The 26,235-nt window shown below is 38.7% G+C and overlaps 1 long non-coding RNA gene across 40 annotated transcripts in view; it reads left to right on the plus strand.

Annotated features, from left to right (window-relative positions):
• The window catches only part of LOC103278167 (uncharacterized), a 131,642-nt gene that overhangs the window by 9,250 nt on the left and 96,157 nt on the right, over positions 1 to 26,235 (plus strand). The window contains exon 3 of one of the 40 annotated variants that reach the window (XR_010004833.1): positions 277 to 25,743. The exons of the other annotated variants lie outside the window; for them this stretch is intronic. This is a non-coding gene — a long non-coding RNA (uncharacterized LOC103278167). The remainder of the gene's footprint in view (positions 1 to 276; positions 25,744 to 26,235) is intronic. 40 annotated transcript variants of the gene reach the window in all.

The following is a 26,235-nucleotide window of genomic DNA, read 5'->3' on the forward strand; positions in this document are numbered from 1 at the left end:
ACAAAAATGTCCTGTGCCATTATTCTGCAACTGTGATGCCTCAAAGCAAAAGTGACATGCCCTGTTTAGCCCCATTTATGGAGGACATTGGAATTCTCAGTGGGTTCAGGAAATGCAAGAAGTTGACATTTCATCCCAATCATAATGCTAAAACATTTTAATTTCAGTGAGACTAGGAAATGTCCCATGAGTCACTGAATGTAGTTTTTATCCTGCTGCATGTAAATTAAGCCAAAATAATTACTAATACAGAAAAACCCCTTTCAACTTTTCCAGATTTCTTCTTCTCTTGGGGAATCCTAGAAGGATGCAATGAAGGAAACAGCACTCTCCTGCTGTTGAAGCCCTGCATCCAGTATTCAGAGGTATACTAAACCTCTGAACTTGGCTATTATAATGAGTAGTTGTTATATTATTTTATTGCCTCATTTGCCACCTTTCTGTTAGTGAATGACACTTCTGCTTGCTATCAACAACATTCAAAACAAATTATAAACAAATGAGATGATGAAATAATTAAAGTATCACCACAAAGTCATTTAAATCACAATAATAATAAAAACGGTTTAAAGGACCTATTTGAAGAAACAGATCTTTCTTCAATAAATCCAACTATATCTTTAAAACTATTTTACTTAGTAATAGCCTCTCTAGATCGTGGGTCAATGCCTCAATTTCTCCCTACAGCATTGAGTCAACATTTCTCATAATAAAACATTTGCCATTATTTATGTAATTCAGAATAAGTTTAGATAGTGATTACTATACAACAGTTTTGCTGGATCAAAGCAAAGGTGCCTCATTTTTAGCAGATTCTATTGCAAAACCAGATGTCACTAGGAAGCTCATTAGCAAAATATCAGGGCCATGTTCCTCTTCCACTAGATTTTTTTTAAAAAGTGATCTATGCTAGCATTGTTGTTACTGGATGCCCTCAGAGCACATGAATTCTTACATGTTCTGAGCATGTATGGCAATGATTGAACTGGTGATCTTGCTAATATATATGTCTTAAGCCAGTGGTTCTCAACCTGTGGGTCCCCAGATGTTTTGGCCTACAACTCCCAGAAATCCCAGTTTACCAGATGTTAGTATTTCTGGGAGTTGAAAGCCAAAACATCTGAGGACCCATAGGTTGAGAATCACTGTCTTAGGCAAATTGGATTCAGTAAACCATATTCACACAGAGCTCTTAAAGAGGTATTTTGTTGAACATACAGTAATCAATAAACACAATAATTGCATGGGGTGGTGGGGTGGGGGAATAGCAGATATTGTAGTAGAACTCCATAAATGGCAAATAGTGTATGCAGAATACATACAAGCATCAGCACCGTTTCTTTAAGATGAGAAAATACTGACTCCCAGTGAGCAAATTTGCAAGTTTGAGGGTTTACAATTTAGCAATGTGAAGCTTTAAATGTTGCTAAGTGAAGGGATTGGAGAGAGAAAGAAAGAGGTTGAAGAGTAAGAACAATGCAATACCATCCCAAGACCTCACACAAAAACACCAAAGAACGAGGAGAAAAATGGGAAGACCCTGGAAATGAGAATAGATATCCCCCCGCCCCCCCACACACACACACACTGCCAGATGGATTTTAGAGATTTAAAAAGATACTTCTCTTTGGTCTTGTTGAACCTTCCTTGGAAAAAATCCAGGGAGCTTTGTGTGGAACAATTTATAGAAAAGAAGAACGTGCTAACCAAATTCCTCTAAACCAAAGTCAGGCCTTTGAAAAAGAAAGTGAGCTAATGAAATGATCTGCTCAAAATCCCAGATTCTTTGAGGGAGGGGGCTGAAAGAGTTATTTCATCTTAAAAGGATCCAAGGTTTAGCTGCAATTTCAGAAATGGGCTTTCAGATAGAGGAGGTAGATCAGGGATTTTGGTTTATGTTTGAAGTACACTCCACTCCCAGAACCAGCAGCCTTTGAATTTGTGATGCTTTTAAAACATCTCCAAAATAAAAGTCCGTAAGGCTTGTACTGTCTCAGGATATTTCCTCACCTAAGACACAGTACTATGTTATCCTTGCTAGCAAAGAGAGAAGTGTCAAACTGATCACCCTGTGTCGCAGAAGTGATATCCCTTTTCCCTAATGCATTTCCTGACTATAATGCTTTGTTTACTGACTGTAGGGCAACATGCTGGGACAGAGAGAACCTTTTCAGAAGGTATTTGGTTTTTCAATAATTCTTAGTACACCTGGTAGTTATAAATAATGGCATTCAGTAAAGATATTAGCTATCAGTTTGAAATGGAGAGGCTTTCTAATTATCCCTTTCCTTCTTCAGCCAGATAACCAAAAAGGTTCCATTTTACAATGTATAGTGTTCCCTCACTTATCAAGGGAGTTACATTCCAGGACCACCTGCAATAAGTTAAAATCCATGAAGTAGGGACACTATATTTATTTTAATATTTATACATTATTTTAGTAGTTATACACTATTTTAAGTCTTTATCAACCAATTGTGTGTTGATAAATTGCCTCCTTCTTCTCCCGTTGCCACTTGGGCTCCTTTTCTCTCCCTTTGGTTTCTCCTTCCTCCCCTCCTTACGCTGTAAATTGTAATTTTTTATGATTTATAATATTCTTTTAGAGTTTATTGAAAAACCGCAAAACAGTGAATCCATGAAAAGTGAACCGCTATATACATGGCAGGGTGGGGGGGGGGGGGGTTGCATAGTGTTGACTATTCCCTAATATAATGCATACAATCAGTATGACTGAAAGTCATTATTCCATGAATTGTCTATTCTTTTAAAACTATCTAACAAAAGGTACATCACCAAATACAATTTTAAAACTCAAGATGGATGCAGGACTACACCTACAATTGTACAGATAATGGCAACTGAAAGGAAGATTTACATTAGACAGGAAAAATATTCGATTTGAAAGAGAACAATCAAAATTTGAAAAGGAATCATGTACTAATGAAGAACACCTTATTGGAAAAATATATAAAGCATTACTGAGGATGGAGCCAGAACTGTAAAGGAATGTATGATTACGTGGCCACAACATGTTGGACACAACAAAGAATTACATAAATAAGGAAAATGTGGACCGTTGCGTTAAAGAAAAAATTGTGCTGTGACCGTAGAGAAAATTAACAAATGGTACTTGATCTCAGCAAAGCTTGCTAAAATATATAAGGAAAGAAACACCAAGTGTTGGAGATGTAACGATCAAGAAGAAGAAGAAAAAAACTTTATTTATAACCCACCTTATCTTCCTGAGGGGACTCAGGGCGGTTTCCAACAAAAGATGGCAAACATTCAGTGCCATAATAAACAATAGAAACAAAACATGATGAAACTTTCTACCACATGTAGTAGTCTTGTAAAAAAGCAAGGGAATTCTGGGACAAGGTACATAAAAAAACACTAAAGGACAAAGATATAATTAGAGCCTGAATTATTTTTATAGGGAATGTTAAATAAGCAAACAAAATACGTGATAGTTGCAGCATGGATGCCATATGCACAACATTGGAAAAAGTCATACCTGCAGACAATAAAATAATGGCTTGTATACATTTTTAGAATATCATAAATTAATAAATTGGCAATGACAAAGAAAGAAAAAACAAAAATCCTTTATCAAAAGCTTGGAACCATTTTTACATTTTGTAAAAAAATGAAAGAAAGGGGAAAAAGTTTTTATAGAAGATTTCTAACTTGTGTATGGAATCTATAAATAATAACTATTATGCTAGACTTAAGTATTGAAAAATATTATAATAGGAAGGAAGAACAAAATTGTACTATATCTAGCCGAAAGGATGGGAAGTCACCATAACAGGATGGATGGGATTCCCTCCAATGATCATCAAGTAAAATTGCTGTATAGATGTTAGGAAATATTGCATTGGTTCATGTGTACCACACACATAAATGTGTGCATAGATTTTTATTCTATTTGATAGATATGCAAATTTAAAAATAAAAAGATAAAAAAGCCCATCACCAGGTTTCATGGCAGCAAATATTTATGTTTTGCCATTCTGTGAAGAATGAATGTTCCTCCAGCTCTGAACTTTGTTCTTGCTATGTATAGTTTTTTAAACTTTTATCATATCAATAAAAAGCCACAAGCACTTCTATCTTTCGTAATGGAAATCACCCTGTTTTTGATATTTTATTTCTGTACCTTTTATGGCTTTATGAAATGTCTTCCGTAATAGGTCAACTAGAACTGTACAAAGTATTCCATATGTGGTGGTGCCATGGATTTGTGTAAGTGGTTTTTTCTGATGCATTTCAAGTTCAGGGAGATTATAGAGAGAAACTGTCTTTAAGTCCAACAACCTACCATTGAATTCTAGCCAATGCTATTCACTTTGTAAAGAAATATTATATTTGAATGGTTATAACAGAATCAATGGAATTTCAGATAAGTGTTGACTTACCATGGTTCTTACAAATTTGGAGTTATTGGATTTGAGCCATAATTATTATTGAAGCATTGTGCTGATACCTATTTGACACCTTTCCTTTTTAATTTCATTTGCTAAACACTTTGCTGTCTTTTTTTTAAAAAAATCCTGCTCAGTAACCAGCATGAACAGCATGGGCCTATTATTCTCATGTATAAGGTACAGAACTAAAATTGTTAGAAAGGAAGTGAGATGGCTCAAGACAGAATCATGATTCTGTTGCAGAAGTGGATCATGTCCCCAGGCTTAAAAATACAAATGACTGGACTAGATCTTTGCACTCCATGGGTAAGCTTTTGTTCAATCTTTAATTAATAGATCTTGCCTCATACTCTCAAGCCTCATTTTAGTCCTATTTGTGTATTAAGCCTGAATAGGGCACATTTAATGGGTGGGTAAAAACATGGAGCCATACTTGCACCCTCTCAGTTCCTGATTTTTCAGAATTAAACATTGTGTGAACATGTGCTTGCATTTCCTTGAATGCATGCAAAACTCCTTTTGTAATCAGGTACGCCCATGAAGCAAGGTTCATGAGCATGCTGAAGTTCTTCTCATGTTTGACAATATAATTCCTGTTCAAAATTCAGGAATTGACAGGGTGGGGCCATAGCCCACTTGACACACGGTCCCTACTCATGCCCCTACTCATGCATTTGTGTGCTCTGTTTAAGCATAATGCCTAAATAGGGCTTCTCTAATTTGCAAAAAATATGGTAAGCCTGTAACCCAGATGCAGAGTTCTCTGACATCAAAGATGCAAAGAAAATAATAGAGGCAAGCCATCATTAAGCGGCAGCTCCCACTGAACCTTAACTAGAAACATCATACTGAGGGACAATAATGTTGTGAGACTATTAAGTCAAAGGCTATGCTCAAAAAGGATAAGAAAATATAGGCTTGGAAGGAGATGAGCCTCATGCGTCCAATGCAGCATTTCAAGTTCTATTTGCATTTCTAATAATATCCTCAGAACAAGCATGAATATGTAGCTTTGCAGGCACGTTCTATGTGGAGAGAACAGAGTGGGTTCAGTTCAGTGGTGAGATGAGATTCATCAGAGCAGGCAAACATGTGGCAATTCTAAGTGGGAGGGTGAAACACAGACAAGAGAATCGTGAAGCTGATTCATTTGGTGAAGCCCAATTACTTTGAGAGAAATGGATGAAGTCCAGAGAATAGTCTGAATGAGAAGGGGCAACTGCTCAGGGATATAAGGTATAGTTTATATGCAGAGGTTCCCAGGATCAAGTTCAGGTGTCACTAGTTAACCAAAGGTATGTGGCAGCCGTCTTGTTAAGGCTAATCCTCTTTGTGATGTGGAATCAGTGCCCAAAAGCATCACTGAATCACAGGTACACTATCTTGAATTTGCCATTTATTTTAAAGGGTTCATTTTTTTGTATTACTAGAAAAGTGCATTTTACTCATCTTGGCAGATGTTTGTAATTATTTAAGATTTATAGACTGCTCAATTCAATAAAGCATAAAGTAGTTTATTATGATTTAATCAAGCTTGTGCTCTTAACCAGGAACAGTATCCTGATGAATATATGGAATAATATCAGGGATGTGAATTTTCTCTGTTGCACTCAAGGAAAAAAAAATTCTCCTCAGAAGAAATTATAAAACAAAATAGTGCATGTTTCCAGTGAATGCTCACATTTGAAGATTTTCTTACAAAATCAACAGCAAAACAGGCCTCTATTGTACAGGGTGTCAGATGGATGCTAAGGTATGTTTGGGACATTTTTGAACATGCTAATAGTACCACAGTCATAAACATGACTACCAAACAAATGTGTAAATAAGCATAAACATCTGTAACTGCTCAACAGGATGCTAGCCGTGGTGGGATTTCTTCACAGAACTTTCACCAAAAATCCCAAGGCTGATGATGATTTTCTGGAAAAAGATGCCATGGTGTGGTAAAAGACACCCTGTTCTTGTTGAGGACAAAAAGAAAAAAGAGATGGAAGATTTTTTTTTTATCTCTGTAGATTCTATATAGGAAAGTGAGTGTCCATCCCTCTCCTGTATTGAGTGTGAAAATCAAGTGGGCAGAGAGAAAAGGTAGGCCACCTCCTCTGCAGTCCACATAGAACATACAGCTGAAGCATCTAGCCCTCTTCTGCCATCAGGTGACCAAAAAATACTACATGCTAGCAACATTTGTGAGTTTATTAGCACAGGTGCTTCAATGCCAGGAGAATTAAATTAAGACAGATTGTAATGACATTTGAAGTCCTCTACTATTACTCAATCTAATTACCACCTATACTTATGGTCTGCTGAAACGTGCATGGCTTTTCACTTTGGTGAATTTTTAGGATAAATAAATTATTTACCTTTGAAGAAGGAGGAATATCCTATCAGACCAATAATGTGTGGCTGTTCTGATGTCAGTGGAACTTTAAAGGAACTATCCAAAGTGTATAGTTGAGAAGTTAGGGTTCTGCACCTGTAAATATGGCCAAATACTTTGGATGAATTCAAAGCTCATAGACGTGAAAGCTTCCAGGTGCCACTGAATTAAAATGATTTCCTCTGCCTTCATTGCTTCTGATTGTGGTTCTTAGTTTTCTAAGATCTACAGAGATACTCACAGGAACACCTCAGCAAGCGAGTGTGCAAAAGTGGCAGGCTAAAATCCAGAACTTCAATCAGTGGCTGACGCTGGATGAGAGACCCCCCCCCCCCCCCTAAGCACACAGAAGACTGGGCGACTTGGAAGGCACTGAACAGACTGCGCTCTGGCATTCCCAGGGAGATCACACTGGCAGCCTTTAAGAAAGACTTAAAAACCTGGCTCTTCCAGTGTGCCTTCAACAACTGATCACAAGAATAACCTCCTCAGCATTGGTATTATCGGGCCTGATGTACCGTTTCCTGCCCTTATTTGGTAATTTCTTTCCTCGTCTATCCCACCCTTAATTCTCCTCTTTACTACAGCACTTTTATCTACTTCATCAGATTTTAATCATGTACTCCTCGCTCTACTGCCCAGCCTTTTACTATTATAACCTACTGTATTGTTTTTATTTGGTGGTTTTACCATTATATAGTTGTTGAAATGTTGGTTTAATTGTGTAATGTTAAATGTCAGTGATGTCTGTTTTATTTTGAATGCATTTTATCTTATTTATTGTGGAAATTTGGGCTTAGCCCCATGTTAGCCGCCCCGAGTAGTTGCGGGTAGATGGAGGCGGGGTACAAAAATAAAGTTATCATCATCATCATCATCATCATCATCATCATCATCATCATGAGATGCAGAGCCAACCTTAAGAAATAGGGCTACAAAGTGGAGTCCATGACATGCAAGTGTGGAGAAGAGCAAACCACAGACCACCTACTACAATGGAGTCTGTACTTCTGGTCCCAAGCACAGATATGGGACAATCAACCTGTAGTATGATTGGCATGGTGGCAACATTCTCCCTAAGTGAAATGGGGACAGGAGTAGTCAGTCACTAGAATAAAAAACTCCAGTGCATAGGGCATTCATCTTGTGATAGTGCCTTGGAGTCAGTTATGATCTGAAATAGCTTCTAACTACTGGCTAAGAGATGAAAGTTTTCGAATCTGATTACCAGACTACTGAGCCATTCATGTTTACTATAGAATGTACCTAAATATGTATATGTATTTCTGGTTAAGATAAATACATTGAAAATGGTCACACTTAGATTTATTATTCTTCCTCATCCTGGCATTTGGGACATTGTTATTTTAGACATATTAACCATGGTGAGAGTGAAAAGGTCACAAATCAGCATGGAGCCAAAAAAAGCCATCTATGTCCCAAACGCCACTTCCACACAGATCAGTTCACAAACTATGAGCTGCTATAAAGGGGAAAATACTAGAAATAAAAACCTGATCAACTGTCAATGAGTCTTAGAAATCAATTTCAAGTCTGCCATCTTGTAAAGGGATGGCCTACAGTTCAATGGTAGAACACAAAACTTTGCCTATGATCATGTTTACAGTTCCGGCTTCAATCTCTAGGAAGGCCATTCAAGTAATCAGACAGCTTCTACTTCACTGCAGTTAAGATTCACAGTGGTTTGACTGTAGACTGAAAACCAAACCTCAGAAACATCAGGCAAGAATTCATTCATGATTCTACCATTACCTCTGATGTAAAGCTCTAGTAAAATTATACAATAAGTGGAGAAGCTTTGGCTCCCTGGAAATTTTAGTCTACAATAGCCCACAATAGCATGGCCAGCCATGGTGTAGGATCAGGAGAAACAAAGCTTCCCCAGCCAAGAGTGGGAGGAATTTGTCCCTTCAGTTGTTTTAGACAAGAGTTCCTACAATCCGTTATTATTTGCCATGGTGGCAGGGACTGACTGGCGTCGATTCTAAAACATGGCAAAGGCTACAGTTTCTGTACCCCAAACTAGATCACCAGTTCAAGCAATGGGAATGTAACTTGAGTTGTAATAGATAAAATACAGATTGTATGGCAAGGGCATTCCTCTACAAAATGGCTTTTGCCCTCTCTCTTGCTCACTCTCTTTTTTTCTCTCTCCCTCTCCTTCTCTCTCACTCTCCCCCCAGCTTGTTTGGACATCCACTGTAGATGTATCTTCATCTAACTTTAGTATTAGATACCGGACCTAAAATTTCTATTCTGTTATGTGAATGATCTAAGTTGGGTTTGGTTTGCAAAGTGATATCAAACTGCCAGTCAGGATGGTTGGTAATAGAACTAGCACTGTTTTTCAGTCAGTTTCTACAGAGCAGTTTTATGCTCTAGTAGCTAAGACTTCTAGCCATACTGTATATTTGATTCTTGGTGGATTTGATTCACAGGGGATCTTCTCTTAGTGCCCCACAAACGCTCACCTAGGCATTATCCTGAAGGCATTTCTTTTTGTCCAGGTCATTCTCTTATGGCTGTCAAGCTGCAGTGATGGCAAATAAGCATGTGTCTGCACTGCTGGAGTTTCCTGCTTCTGGACTTAGAGAAGATGTCTTAACAGAGATCTATAGCCTAAACAGAGATAACAGTACAGGCAATCTCCAAGTTACAAACAAAATAGGTTCTATTGGTTTGCTCTTAAGTTGAATTTGTATATAGGTCTGAACAAGTACCCGTGTGTGTTTTAGATAGCATAGGGAAGGGTAAACACTCCTGTGGTGTTTGTTTTGCTGTTTGTGCCCCTGTTCAAAAGATTTCACTTCACTTTCCCTATAATAATGGGGAAAAATTGAAAAATGTGGCTTGTTGTGGAAACAAGAAATGATGATAAAGCTTCCGGGAGGTAACCTTGATATTTCTTACAGGAGTAAATTTCCCTTCCTAGGAGTAGATTTCTCTCACTTCCTGTTGTCTCACTCCTGTTTTTATAAGTCAGATGGTTGCAACTCGGGACTGTCTGCAGTGTGGTCTAGGACAATCCCATGCAAACATAATTATTTTATAACAGAATGATAGCATAGCAAAATACCTTCATCTTTAATGCAGGTGACAGCATATCACTGAGGATTGGGAGATTACAATATTTAAGTATTGCTTTATAAACTGTTTTGTTTAATTCATAGGTTGACGGATGACTTGCAGGTACATACGTACACCTGGAGTGTTTAGAACAACAAAATATATTGTGTGGCTCATCAGAAGTGTCAAACTGTAATTCCCAGAATTCCTCACCATTGCCAGATGAGGCTCCTGGGAGTTACAGTTCATCAACACCTGGACGGCTGCACAGTTCTCATCTCTGGTATCTGTATAATATAATTGCAATCTGGGCCAGGTGTACTGGCATTATGAGTCAACTAGGAAAATTAAACTGATTATGTGGTGCAATACAGTATAAACAGCTTGAGAATAGATAATTATGAGCAAGGGAATAACTCACCCATAATCCATGAAAGCAATTTCAGGTACCAAGGTTCCAACTACAGTGTTAAGAACCTGCAGAGATAGACTTTCAATACCACAGCAGGATTGTCAAGGACAGATGGTTACATACAGGTAGGATATGAAATATTACCTCATCACATGGGGGGACTCCCCCTGTACAGTTTTGCCAGCCTCCATGAAGAAATGGCAGGGATGAGGGGTGACTATGTCACTATAATTGCAGTGACTCTTAAAAGATCACATAGGGGAAGCATTGCCAAAGCATCATGGATCTGTGGAGTCCAGCACAACACAGGAAGTCTCCCATGTTGCAAGGGAAGCATCATATGACACTTTCACTCCAGTTGTGGGTGGGGCCTTTGCCAGAGGTCCAGAGACATCATGTGATGGGCAGTGTATCCATCTGTTGCTGGATTAGCAGAGAAAAAGCCTAGGACTCTAAAAAAAACAAAAACACAACTCCATGTGATTAGATCATTCAAAGTAGCTCAGTTGGGAGAATGTTAGGAAGACCATCCGAAGATCCCTAATTTCATCAAAGGACCCATCCAGACAGGGTACAAAATGCCCACCCTCCTGGATATTTGCAGGGCGTGTCCAAAGAAGCTCCACAAAAACACGAATGCTTTCGGCACATAGCAGGAAAACCCTGCTTTGTGCCAAAGTAATTTGATAGTGGGTTTGATCCGCACCTTCTTGAAAGGCATGGTCAAACCCACTATGGCTGCTGTTTGGACTGCACCCTCAGAAGTCCTGGACTTGTGAGTGGGAAGTCCAGACTTCTCTATTGCATTTTCCAGGCTGATTCAGCCTGGAAAAGTGTGAGGGCATCAACCTGCTCCCCTGCTACACATCAGGAGAGGGCTGGCAACAGGGAAATGCTGGCCCCGTAAGTTATTTTATTTTATTAAAGTCTTTTTTGGCAGGTGGTTCGGGTGTTTTCCTGTCTCCTGGAAGATACTGGGAGGACATCTAGACACCCCCTGCAAAGAAGCGTGGGCTTTTGGGGCCTGTGTGCAGACTACAGTCTGCCCTGACCTTGCTTTCTTAAACCCGAATCGGGATGGAGATTTCCGCTGAATGGAATTGCCCTAAGACTTTTTGAAAATGGCCAGATTTGTTACAGGGAGTTTCACACTACCAAGGTTAGAATTCAAAGATTAGTAGCTGAACTGCATTTTGAAATTCCAAGTACTCCATTCAAAGCAGGCATGAATTTAGCCCCCTTTTCCAGTTTCAGTTTTCAATATTCAGTTTCTCCAGAAATTCATGTCTGTTTTTCAATGCTACTGTCATGTGGTGGTTTCCTAGCTTGTGTAGGTGTTTTTTCCAATTGTAATGAAAACATTAGTTATTAACAACAAGAGCTTTAAATTAACATATGATATTTAAGGTCTCCATTCTTTTTTCTAACCCAGCAGTTGAAGGAAACCTCTGAGGGCTTTTTAAAAAGTGAATTTAGTTTTTGGGCTGAAAGAGGTTTCTCACTCTTGACTATTGACCTTATCAAATGGGGTAAATTTCATGGCAATGCTGGTTCCTCTTTAGTTTTGCAACAGAGCCCAATGGCTCCCATCCCAGGATGTACAGTTACTTCTGGCAGGGCTCCGTTGCAAAACTAAAGAGAACCCAACATATGCCACCATGTAGAGCCGGCCCTAGGTATTTTTCAAGTGTAGGCGAACAGAATTTTGGTGCCCCCCCAAAAACCAATCACTGAAAAATAAAAGCGTTGGATAAGCGAAAATGTTGGATAATAAGGAGGGATTAAGGAAAAGCCTATTAAACATCAAATTACATTAAGATTTTACGAATTAAGCACCAAAACATCATGTTTTACAAGAAATCAACAGAAAAAGCAGTCTCGACTGCGCCCCCGTATGTTTTACGCCTGAAGCGATCGCTTAATTTGCCTCATTGTTGGACCGGCCCTGCCACCATGGCAGTAACACATGAAGCTTCCTGTGTTACATTGAGATCAACAGGGGGAAGACAGGTAGCAAACACTTCCCCATGTGGAATGAGGTAGGGAGGAAGCTAGGCAATGCAGGGCATGAGGTGATAGGTTTCATCTGCCAGGCACTGCTGGATTTGCCATGATCTGTGGTGATTCTGGAGGCACATATGATGAGGTCCCAGGTGAGACATTGACATGAAAACATGGAGAGTCATATTTCAGTCAAAACAGACAAGACTGGTTAGGTGGACTGGCAATACAAAGCCTCATATATCCTTATTATGAAAGTAGCTAAGGCACACCTCTAAAAATAGTCGTACTTTCTTTCACAGAAAGAACCCCTGCCTAGCATACATAGTATATCTAGAAGAAAATGTCTACCTTTCTCTTAGAGGTGATGATTTTCTATATGTATATTTCCTCTTGTATGGGAGAGCATTCAAACAGAAGATTCCCATTGGAGAGTTTCCATTTCATTTTGAGAGCTTCCATATCTAGACAACAGTGTCCCATTGCATCAGCCCATTCCAGGAATTAATATATTTCATGCAATCAGAATTGCAAGAAGGGGGATAGGAGTGAGGATGGTACTAGCTCGGTCCTTCCCTCACTTTCCCTTCTCTTATGAATGGTGGCTTTTTGAAGCAGGATTTGACTTTGGCATGGGTCCATGGGGTATGGATTTTTTTTTGGAATTTGTAGCATTAAGTACTTAAATTTTTTTAGAGAATCTGACTGCTGGAGTGCACTTGAGCTTTCTAGCAAGACTTCTGAGTACCTCATCAAACTAAAAATTCCTAGATTCTGTAGGATGAATCCACTTAAAATGATCTCAGTCTGTTGTAAGTATTATTAGCATCCTGGGTAAATCCATTCTGCACAATTATAGCAGTTTGATACCTCTTTAAATATCACTTCCATCTACAGAATTCTGGGATTTGTAATTTGCTTGTCTAGTGTACTTTCTTGAATTACAGCAAAAGAGATCTCTGGTAGACAATTATGAGTAGTACCCCATGAGACTGCAAATCCCAGAATTGCATATGATGGGACCATGGCAATTAAAGTGTTACCAAAATATAATATGGATACATTCCAGGAGACAGCTAGTCTTACTGCAAATAGTTCAGTGTAAGTACAGATGGTGGATTCAGTTCTCCCAATTGTCTTGGAGATTTAGAACAGCTGAAGGGGACTCTGTCAATTTCATAAATGACTATTTCCTGCGAAAAAGTGGATATAAATCTGACTAGCCCATTGCAGACAAAGTGACCAGCATGCCATGGTTCCTAGATTACAGCATTCTTATCAGAGCAATTAATTTCACCCTGCATCCCTCTCCTCTCACTTTCTTGTTTTCTCTCTGGCTGAAATTCGCTCAGCTGTCACTGGTCCCATCTATCACTGGGATACATCTGTACCCATTGACTCAGAAAGGACCCACTTCCACTGAGTCTTTGCTCCACATATTGTCACAGCCCTGAGGAACAATCTGTTACAAACATAAATCTGGTGGGTTTTTTCATTAGATCATTTATCACATGGAGCAGAGTTTAAATTTATCCAAAATGCTCCCACGAGTAAAATTTCTCTCAGATTCTGACTCATTGTGTTTTACATTTTTTTAAATAGGAAAAAAACCCACCAGCTTCAGAAAGCAGCAGAACTGGCATTCAAACTGCATTCAGAAAGACACAGATTAGTGGACTGTTTTTGATGGTTGGAGGCATTTTAGATCAAACGAGCTGCGACACCTTTGCCAAACCAATGGACAAAACTTACATAATTCTTCACAGGAAGGATGGGAATTTAGAAGCGAAGCACGAGGCAGTTCTTTGGCAAACTATAGTGGTTTCAGGATGATAGTGGCATGGGTCAAGGCTCAGCATGCTGACAGGATTAAGAAGTATCAAGGAACATCTGGTATTTTTCTTTGGTCTTGAGAGGTTTGTTGAGGCACATTAAAGCTGTACCTGTCTCCATGCACAGATGTCTGGATACATCTCAGATGTCTCTTCAGCTTTTGCAGATTTCACTGGGGTAGCAAAAGAGCAAAAGGGATTTTGCCAGAAATATCAGAGGTCTGCCTTTGAGACTGCAGATAAGAGATAACTGTCAAAAGTAGTACCCATTGATAGTCTCATTCTCCATGAATGTAGGGGTCATGGTACTATATAGGATATAGCAGGAGGGCATTTTTCAAGAGGAGGGAATAAGACTCAGTTAAACCCAATGACACATTCTAGGATTCTGTCAAAGCTGCAAGGAAAGCTATGCATTTTAGAACAATATCTTATGTTAGCTTACTCCTTTTTAAGGACTAGCTCATGTATCCAGTGTTGCCCAGGCATGCATATTCTAATGCTATTAATTGAAATTACTCATTATTAGTTTTACAATTTTATCAATGATCTCATTTAAAATGTATACCAGTATAATGAGACCTTTTATAAAACCAAATAGTTGGTGGGTTGGAATTCCCATTAGCCCAAGCCCTGGTGAGGCCGCAAATCCCAACAACCCCAGGTGTGGTCATTGTGAGAGGGTGCAATTCTCATCAGCCCCAGATCTGACCAGCTTGAAATGTCATCAGGCTGTGTTGCAACCGTCAATGACACAGGTCTCTGAATGTGGCTGGACCCCAACTCCCATCATCCTGAATCAGGCTGTGTTCTAAACCCTGCCAGTTTTTAAACATGGATCATGAAGTTTGGTACAGATCTTTCGTGAGTGCGATTTACATGGCTGTCTGGATGTGGCTGGATTACAATGCCCATAATCCTCGATCAGCCCCCACCCACATCCCACCAATAGTTTAAAATGGACTATGATGGGTACCAAGTTTGGAAGAGATCCATTCAGGGTGGAATTTACATGACTCTCCACATATGGATGGACTACACCTCCTATTGTCCTCTTTCACCCCCCCCCCCCCTTTACACACACAATTTCAATTGTTTCAAGTTGAATGATGAAGGGAATATGTGGCAAATGTAGTCCAGATCCATCAAGCCACATAGGAGCCTTTGTAGCTCAAACACACACACACACACACACACACACATACATCTCACAGATAACCTCTAGCCCTTTACATGTTCTTGGCAGCAAGTCCCATATGACTTGCTAACTAGTTGTGTTGGTCAAGGGTGATGAGAGTTCTAGTCCAGCCACACATTTGACACCCTCTTTTTGTTGTTTCAACCTAGGATTTTTGCAGCTTTGGCATACATACTTACACGGGTGGACAAGTTGAGGTTGGAGGGAGATCTAAACTAGGATAGGGTGCATTAGCTTGCTACTGGTGACTTCCATCTGCTCCAGGTTTTACTTTGAACTTTAAAGAAGTGATCTAAGGGATCTGTAGAAAAGGATACTACACTTTTCACATTCCAACTATATCCCATAGTAGATTCACCACCTCACATACATACCAGACCATTGAGGATTTCCCCCCATCATTTGTGTATGAGTCCATTTTAAGTATTATAACAGGGGTCCCCAAACTAAGGCCCGGGGGCCGGATGCGGCCCTCCAAGGTCATTTACCTGGCCCCCGCCCTCAGTTTTATAATATAATATTTTATATCAGTTTTAATAATATAATATATTGTGTATACATATAATATTGATAATAATCTTATTATTATCTTGCAATATAATAATTAATTATATGGTATATATTACATATTATATAATAGTATAGTGGTATAGTTCAATATCTATCTATCTATATATATATATAAAAGTGTGATGGCATCAGGGCAGCGGACAAAACAACAGAACTACAGGCCCCTCAACCTCGAAATTTGACAACACAACCCATCATCCATGCCTCTAGGTTGATACAACAAAAAGAAAAGAAAAATAAAGTTTTAACTACAGGGAGAGGAATAATAGTTTTTATCCAATTGCTGCCAGTTTGAAGGCTAAGCTCCGCCCACTTGGTCTCCTAGCAACCTACTCAGCCCAGGGGACAGGCACAGTTAGGCCTCACTTAGGCCTCTTCCACAGATTATCAGATTTTAACTGGATTATATGGCAGTGTAGACTCAAGGCCCTTCCACACAGCTATATAACCCATTTATAATCTCATATTATCTGCTTTGAACTGGATTATCTTGAGTCCACACTGCCATATAATCCACTTCAGTGTGCATACTAAACATAAAGACAACCATACAACAGACATTCAATACCACCACTACCTCAACAATTTCTCACCAACACCACCAGACAACGCCACAGCAACGCATGGCCGGGCACAGCTAGTAGTAATATATAATGCTAATATTGTGTTATGCTAATAATATAATATATTGTATGTACATACAGCTGCTCTGAGTCCCCTTCGGGGTGGGATATAAATGTAGTAAATAAATGCAGTAAATAAATAATTAATTTTAGACTTAGGCTCGGCCAAAGTCTGACATGACTTGAAGGCACACAACAACAACAACAACAATCCCAATTAACTTGACTATCTCATTGGCCAGAAGCAGGCCCACACTTTTCATTGAAATCCTAATAGATTTATGTTGGTTAAAATTGTTTTCATTTTTAAATATTGTATTCTTTCATTGTTGTTGTTTTTGCACTACAAATAAGACATGTGCAGTATGCATAGGAATTTGTTTGTATTTTTTTTTCAAATGATAATCCGGCCCCTCAACAGTCTGAAGGATTGTGGACCGGCCCTCTGCTTTAAAAGTTTGGGGACCCCTGTATTATAACAATAGTCAATGTGTAGAATCATGGATCTGGATACTATGTCTCAGGCACTGAACTGAAATGTCTTGAGTTAATTTCTTTCCAAAGGTCTCTGAGGAAGGAATCGAATCTTAGAGTGAGGAACATATTCAGGCTTCAGGATTACTTGAGCTATTCACTCCATCTGTCATCAAATTACTGTCAATCAGTTGTCAGTCCCTGCCATGGGATACATTGGGCAAAAACAAAGCCTGAAACAGTTTCTTAAAATAGAGAAACTGGAAACTGGATCTTCTCACATAGACACTCTCAGGCTGAAACTATAGGGGGGAGAGCATTGACCCCTCATAAGAATTCTGTCACTCCCAAATGAATTTTTCATTCATTCCCCAAATTTCTGGCAAGATTACAAGATAAAACTTCAGAATCATCTTTAGAAACACAGTTTAGATGTCCAGAGAACAAGGTCAGTTATGAATGAAGGGAATGCAAAAACAGCAAACAGAAGCATTAAATGTGTACATTATTTTTTATTATTGTTGATATCTTACCGTCAATGTACGTGGTGCCTTACAAATCAAACAACCAAACACTGTGGGTCGGCCAAAGCTGTACAATCAAAAATATATGTGTATACACATACACAGAAAGGAGGAAGAAATATAAAAATATAATATTTCACTACACAATTGTAAAACAAATGATTCAACAAATAACAAATGGTCTTCAATATTTCACTTTCTGGGATACTAGACATTTGGGGCTGAAGGAGTTGTCTTTGAAGGGCAGATGTCTTATTTGAAATAGCAATGCCTTTGTTTTGTTTAGCCCCAGTCCCCAATAGCTATATTCTTTGTCATTTTTCCTTCTCTCTTTTTTTTGAAGGGGGCAGAAGGGTAACAAAAGTAGATTTACTTAGAGGACCTTTTACCATTGCCTCCCTCTTAGGTCTCTTGAGAGCGATTTGCTCAAGGTCGCACAGTAGATTTCAGTGGCTGAGCAGAAATGTGAGCCCTGGCCTCATAAAATCTCAATCCAACACTCAAAACCACTATACCATGCTAGCTGCCTTTGACAACTGAAGTCTCAAATAATAACATTTTGGTCCACCCTGGGCAATCACATTTTTATTCAGAGCTCCAGAAAACCCTGCGTTCTATTTTACTGTGTGAATGTCTCATTGACCTTTATTAGGGTGATATATTGCCATGGTTATGCAAGCGCAACTTCTTTGGATGGGGAAAGGAGTTTCGTATGTGGATCAAAGGAAGAGTAGGTCCCTGAGGGAATTATCAGACATCTTCCCATCAGAGCTGTAGAAATTATCAACTTCCTCTGTTACAGTGAAGAAATTTAGTTTCCTGGTGCTGTTATGCTTCACAGACATGACTGGAGCTGGCTTTGCCTCTAAAATACAGCATCCCGGAATGCCTTTAAGGAAAGACATTTTTCACACAGTGCCACTGTGAACATACTGATCCTTGAAGAATGGATGAGCTCCCTATATATTCTTTGATAAAATGACATCTCTAAAAGGCTTTGCATTCAACACATACAATAGAAGGAAGAACAGTGCAACTTGTAATGCCAATTTGAAAATAATTATTGTAATAATAAAATAGACAAAGACCATATTGTCTCCATAGCTCTAGAACTGGGAAACTTAGAATACCTCCCAAAAGAATAATAGCTGTTCCTGAAAGCCCCAAAGAGCAAGGTCATATGTCATACCTTTTTAAGCTTTTTTTTTTTTTTAAGTTTTAGAAAACAAATTTGAAGGGGCAGGACTGTACCCTGTAGGAATGAGACTCCTTCTACACTGTCAAATAAAATCCAGATTATCTGCTTTGAACTGGATTATATGGCAGTGTAGACTCAGATAATCCAGTTCAAAACAGATGATTTGAATTATCTGCTTTGAAAATTTGAATTTTATGGCAGTGTAGAAGGGGCTGAGACAAATTTGTTGAGATTATGAAGAGAAAACTCGATATGGTGCCACATGCATATATAAGTGATAGAAATTTAATCCTCCCCATCAGACAAAAACGTCGAGATTTCAGAAGAGGTAGTGTAATTTATGTGTTATTTATTTATTTAATCGTGTCTGAAGTGGACTGAGGGTACAGTTGTAACTTGGCATTATACTAAATGTCCTTTGACCAGTAGCTGGCCACTTGAAATGCCTTTGGTGTTGCTATAAGAAGGTCCTCCATTGTGCATGTGGCAGGGCTCAGGCTGCATTGTAATAGGTGGTCTGTGGTTTGCTCTTCTCCACACTCACATGTTGTGGACTCCACTCTGTAGCCCCATTTCTTAAAGTTGATTCTGCATCTCGTGGTGCTAGAGCGCAGTTTGTTCAGTGCCTTCCAAGTCGCCCAGTCTTCTGTGTGCTCAGGAGGGAGTCTCTCATTCGGTATCAGTCATGGGTTGAGGTTCCAGGTTTTAGCCTGCCACTTCTGGACTCTCGCTTGCTGAGATGTTCCTGTGAGTATGTTTGTAGATCTTAGAAAACTATTTCTTGATTTAAGACAATGGCATACTGGCTGATATCTGAACATGGGATGGGCTGGAGATGTCACTGCCTTGTTCTTTTCATTGCTAGCTGCTACTTCCCAGTGGATGGGAGGTGGTGCAATGGCAGCTAAACAGTATAATTTCTCCAGTGGTATAGAGAGTATACATCTGTGATAATGTGGCATGTCTCATTAAGAGCCACATCCACTATTTTAACGTGGTGAGATGCATTCCACACTGGACATGCATATTCAGCAGCAGAGTAGCAAATAATTATGAATATAGTTAATAAGTAGCCATACTCTGCTGGAGAGAATATTCTATTTCAAATGAACAACAATAGCTCTGTCTGGGCAAGAGACAGGGATCCTGTCAGGAAGGGGTTACTCTTCCTTTTCACTATTATCTCAATTAAACTTCCCCCTGAATTTGTACTCCTCAAAGGAAGTATTGTTCATCTCTTCCTAGGGTGAAAAGCATCTGTTAGTCTGTGGCATGGCAGGGGTGCAAGCAGCAGCCACATTCTTCCCCTTTTGCCCCATAACAAAGTGGGGGGAGGACCCTTAACACATTAAACACAAACATGCATTAAATCCAGGTGTTTTATTTTACCTGACAATTTTAAAAAGAAAGAAAATTCTTTACCATTGCACATGGGAAAGACTCTAAAGCCACATATAACTCATGATCATATTACTAGGCTAGCATCATCCACCAGATCCTGAGATTCCCATTACAAGTCCCAGAATTTTTGGCAGCTGCACAAACCCAATTCTAAAATACAGCAGCCTGAAACCCTTTCCATATGGTAAGAACATCAAATAATTTAAGTTGAAGCTTGGTACAAGAAACAACTTGTTAACGATTTTAGGATTAAAGTGGAATGGAAATCCTCCTGAACAGAGATCTATTGCCTGTGTGAAGAATTTTGATATATATTGTTTTCATGTTATAAGGTTAGAGTTTGACCAAAATCACATATTCTGGGAGTTATAATGCCCCAAATCCAATTGCAGCTCCCAGTCACCATGCTGCCTGAAAATGTCGGGGAGTTGCAGTCCAAAACATAACTTTGTCAAGCTCTGTGCAAAATATATTTGGCCGTTTAGAATTTGTTGCTTAAAGGCCTGATTCTTACACTCACTATGCAGGAGTGCTGGACTCATTGCTACTGGGCTGCAATAGCAATTACTTACTACATTGGTTTGCCATTAATAAAGCTCACCCTATAGTGGTGATTTGTTGGCTTTTGATATGGGGAGACTTAGAATTGCAGCCAGCTGCAGCTTAGAGCAAAATTCCTAGTTGCCATTAGGAACCACTCCACCAGCCAAGATCTGGCCCATTACAATTGGCTGTCTAAGATAAAACAAGAAATTGCATCTCTGTCCCTGAGTGTTTGAAGCTCCCAATTCCCAGAACTGAAAGCTGCTTTTCTTGCGGCATAGATCCCCTCTTTATTATGTCTTCTCCTTCATTTATTGTTTTCACTAAAATGAGATCTCTAACTGCTGCTATTTAAAAGAGGTTTCTTATTTGGCCTCAGTGAACCAATGTATGTGCCCTTTTCTCATATTCAAGGGCACATACATGAGTTCTCTGAAGTCAAATGAATTATCCCCATTAACACCCTTTTAATGATTTTTATGAGGGATTGAAAGGACACATTTGACTTCCATGTAATGATCCTCTGAGGCTCACAATTGCTAAGGTAGGTGAGGAGTTCAGAACCCCTCTCCTGCATCCACTCCCAAACCCAGTTTCTATGTCTCTGCATGAAGTGGGAATTCTACTCCACAGGAGTTAAAAGAACATTTCACACTCTGCTGGAGAAGGTTTTTTATAAAAGGCAGCATAGGAAAAAAACAACATGCAATACATTTGCTGTATTGCTCAAGATGTTATTGGAAGCTTATGCACATACAAACACACTTCTCCTTATCTGGAAAATAAACCACTTCCTCATGTTGACAATAAAAACTGGCAGACCTCACAAAGAAAGTTACTAAAAATCAACTGTTCACATGACAGAAACTTGTACAAGGTGCCAAGCAATCTGTTCATATCCAAATTTACTCAGAATTTCCATTGTTTTCCATTACATTTATTTCCAGTAAAAAAATTTATAAGAAAACAATATTTGGTAAATTGTGCTTCTTAGTTATAAACATTATCACACTAACCTTTTGTCTTGTCCCAATTGTATCCTTTAAGCAAACAAGAACATATTGTTACTAGAATAATCACTTTCACAATAGCACACACTTACGCAATTGCTACAATAATGGTGGCACTTTGTTGATGCAAATCCCTGCAATCAATCTGCTGTACAGCCTTGCTTCATACCAAAGTATTTTGAACACAAAACATGTTTTTTCCTCATATTCCTTTTCGGGGAAGGGGAAGGGGGGAAAGGAATAATAATAATAATAATAATAATAATAATAATAATAATAATAATAACTGGGTGCCGTGCCAAAAGATCTCAGCTGGCATTTAGAAACAATAAACATTGACAAAATTATGATCTGCCAACTGCAAAAGGCCACCCTACTGGGATCTGTGCGCATCATCCGAAAATACATCACACAGTCCAAGACACTTGGGAAGTGTTCGACTTGTGATTTTGTGAAACAAAATCCAGCATATCTGTCTTGTTTGCTGTGTCATACAATAATAATCATAATAATAATAAACCAGTACAGGTGGTCCCGATGGTAATCAGCACACTGGGTGCCGTACCAAAAGCTCTCAGCCAGCACTTGGAAACAATAAACATTGACAAAATTACGATCTGTCAACTGCAAAAGGACACCTTACTGGGATCTGCATACATCATCCAAAAATACATCACACAGTCCTAAACACTTGGGAAGTGTTCAACCTGTGATTTTGTGATATGAAATCCAGAATATATATCTCGTTTGCTGTGTCATACTATGTCTTTGTGTCAGTAATAATAATAATAATAATAATGAAATAAAACATATAAGTAGATAAAAGGTGTGTAGTAGAGAAATATGTGGTAAAGTTATAATGGAAAAGTTAAAAACGGATAAGAAATATGATTAAAAATATGTTTGATTTTTTCTTTTACTGTTGGCTTGTATACAATATGGCATACTCCTTTGTCTAAGATATTGTAAAAAGAGCAAATAATGTATACTTATACATTTTGATTGATAAATCTATAAATAAAAATTATATTAAAAAGATTCACTGATCTTTTTTCCCTCCATCAATGAAAAGGGATGATCCAATTATAACGGAAGCTCAGTGTGACTACTGGATAGATATGATGTTGTACAGCAAGCCCTATTCATAGACACTTTTATCCTGCTGTAGTTGTGCTACATCAGCCTCATGTGATAGTCCTACATATTCCCTTTGGTCATTTTTGTATCTGATGTCCACAAATACCCCGCTCCCCAAAAAGAGTTAATAGTGATTAAATGGTCCTTGAAAACCATTTTCAAAGCTTGTAATCACAGTGGGTCTCTGAAAAGGTAGATTGGCTCCAAGACTATTGAAGATGCCTTTTTGCATGGGGCTGAGTGTTGAGCTTGTTCAGTGGCCACAAAATGTTGTCTTTTTTGGGGGGATGAGAGTGGTATGTAGAAATATTATTTTTAAAGGCTCAACTAGCTGCAACATTTTTTTCCAGATACTATTTGAATCCTGATATGATTTGAAGCTTTTCACCATGTTTTACACATGAGAAGTATATCCATGATGCATACATCACTTTTATAGCTCTTTAACTGCTATTGCAATCCATCCTATGGAATGCTCAGTTTTATAGTTTAATGATATATGTAGAACTCTCAGCTAAAAGCCTTTAATGCAGTGGTTCTCAACCTGTGGGTCCCCAGATGTTTTGGCCTTCAACTCCCAGAAATCCTAATAGCTGATAGACTGACTGGAATTTCTGGGAGTTGTAGGCCAAAACATCTGGGGACCCACAGGTTGAGAACCACTGCTTTAATGGAATAGTTCTCAAACACTGGTCCTCCAGATATCTCAAACTTCAGGTCCCAGAATTCCTGATCATTGGCCGTGTTGGCTGAAGCATGGGAACTGAGTTTGAGATTGAAAACTACTGCTTATACAGGTCCCCAGTGTTTCTAATTTGTAAATTAGACTTGAAACTGGGCTGTTAAAGGTGGAAGCTCTGATCAGTCTTCAGTCTATCAAAAAGTGGTTGTCACCAAGGCTTTTTCTGCCTTTTTCTTCATGACAATTCCTAGTTCAGCTGGCTCAGGGCAGTCTTATGAGTCCTACAACAGATGGATTTTCCACTCAATCTCTTTTTGCTATGCGGGATGATAGGACTCACAATGAAGTCCTCCATTTGATTTGGGTGGCCTGTAGCCTATATAGAATATAAAAATCACCATGAGTAGGGTAGGAAGACAATGAATAGGGAAAGAGTCCTGGCAGAGGAACACTAGGAGTGTCTCCATTAGAATTGCCTAGCCGTGCTGTAATTCCTCACCCTTTCCTAATTTCTATCAATGTTATCTGCAAGAAAGGGTTCAATCAAAGTGATGAAATAGGGACAGACCAAATTTCCAGAGCTTTGGCCTGCTTGTCCTGTTAGCTTTTTTCTAAACAAATTAATAAATCCAAAATTTACATTTCCTCAGAAGCTGTAATTTGAAGACACTTGCTTTTTCTTTTAGTTGGTTAGTAAATGTTTTTATTTGATCATTCAAAATTTGTTGATTTTGGCAAAATGATAAACAGTCTTTTAAAAAAAGATGGCTTCTTGATAAATTAATCAAATCCTTGTGAATTCCTTGCTTCCTTCCTCTCCTCTAATTGGGGTTTTTGCTGTCTGAGTAATCAATTAGGCCCTGTGTTTATTCACCCACAACAATTATTCTCTCTACATTAGGGAATGAAATAAACACACTTCTCTAATTTCTCTTTACAAAGGGAGCATTTCCATAGAGGTCAGTCAAAGCTATTCATTAACCAGTCTTTCAGTAAACACATTGTGTCATTCAAATAATAATGATCCATAAAGGAAATTGGAGCTGGTCCAAATAAACTGTTTAACACTGTAACATTCAACATCTTAACAACTTACTTAAAACACAGCAGCAGAGATTGCAGACAAATTCCAAGATATTAACATATTAACACAGTGGCATATTGTATAATATCCATATTTTCTTTTAATGTATTAAATATTAGGAGTTCTGAAAGAGTAGGACTTGGTGCTGATTTTCTAATAATAAGCAAAGTCTGTGCAGGTTGTGAGGAATAAAGAGAGTGACTTTCTTCTGACTGTCAGTTATACTTGTGTTGGCGCTGGGTTGTTTACTTGCGAACCACAAACTGAAATAAAATGTATAGCTTTGTTTATGTGCAGGGCGAACCATCAGTGTAGTGCTGTTTCTTAGGATGTTAAATTGTTCTAGTAAACAGAATACATTTTGCAACAAGGCTCACAATCTCAAAGAGTGAAGCATATAGAAAGATCGGGTATGAAATTGATCATTCTTTGTGTGAGGGATTAAAGATAGAAACACCCATTGGTTTGAGTTGGATTCAGCTTGCTATGCTGTCTGATGAGTTTGGGAAGTGGCAGTCCAAAGACAATGTTTTCAAGCTCTGCCACAAACCAGTGTATCATGCATGTCTCTTCTTCACCCCACTTTGCAGTACCCTCACTTTAGAAAAGAAGAGTGAAACTCACCCAGTGAGTTTCATGGATCTGTGAGACAAAGTACTTGAACCAATGTTAACCACTGACACACATTGCAGGTGCTTTCATATTACCAATGATAGTGCTCTGGTTCTGTGTTAACTACACTGTATGAATCCTGGGGTTTATACAGTGCTTTTCAAAATGATGCTATATCTCTGCAGTCACAAACTGCCCAAATAATTATGACTGCTAGATGCTTCTCTCAGTGCACAAACAGCTCCCAGCCTCAGTCATTCGCAAGATGGTGCCCTGCAACATAAGACCTAATGAGATATTCTGCATTTGTAGAGTTAATTTTTATGTTTGCTTCTGGCTCAAAATGGTTAGTAAAACTTGATAACTCATTAAACTGTTTCTAACTTTTTGTATAATTGTAGCATGATGCCATACTGCTTTGAAATTGGGCCCATCATTTTGAAATACCATTTACTTTGGTGTATTGATTTGCAGACCCGGCTGCTGCTCAATTTAGAGTCAAAATATACACTGTCATAAGAGTAAGCCACCATGAATACAAGGTAAAGTTGATGAGAAATATATGGAAAAAGATAAACAGAAAATGTAAACAAAGAAGTGTTCTCTTGTGCCTTTGATCCAGTTTTAAGATTACATGATCTCTGGAGTTTTCTTAACTCCAGATATGCCTTTATGTTCTCAGGCACAATTCTGGCATTTTTTCTTTCAAGACTAGGAAAAGGGGAAATTCCTCATATATGTGTTATATACTTTGGCCACCAGTATGGCTTTCTAGAAACTTTGAGATAATGCAGGATTGAAGAGGGTACAATATTATAACTAGATCATGTGAAAGAATGTCAGGTTAGCTAAGAGAGTACAGAGGCAGGCCTCAAAATGTCATTTCTTTCCATCCAACATTTCACAACCTGGAGATATGTGGTCAAGACACATAGAAATATAGTCAAGATGGTCAAGGTTATTCATGAGACAGCCAAGCTAGGAAAAGCTGCAGCAATTGGCTATAGCCAGAGTCTACAGGGAAGGGTTAAGAT

This window comes from Anolis carolinensis, chromosome 3, assembly GCF_035594765.1.
Source record: "Anolis carolinensis isolate JA03-04 chromosome 3, rAnoCar3.1.pri, whole genome shotgun sequence".
Lineage (NCBI taxonomy): Eukaryota > Metazoa > Chordata > Lepidosauria > Squamata > Dactyloidae > Anolis > Anolis carolinensis.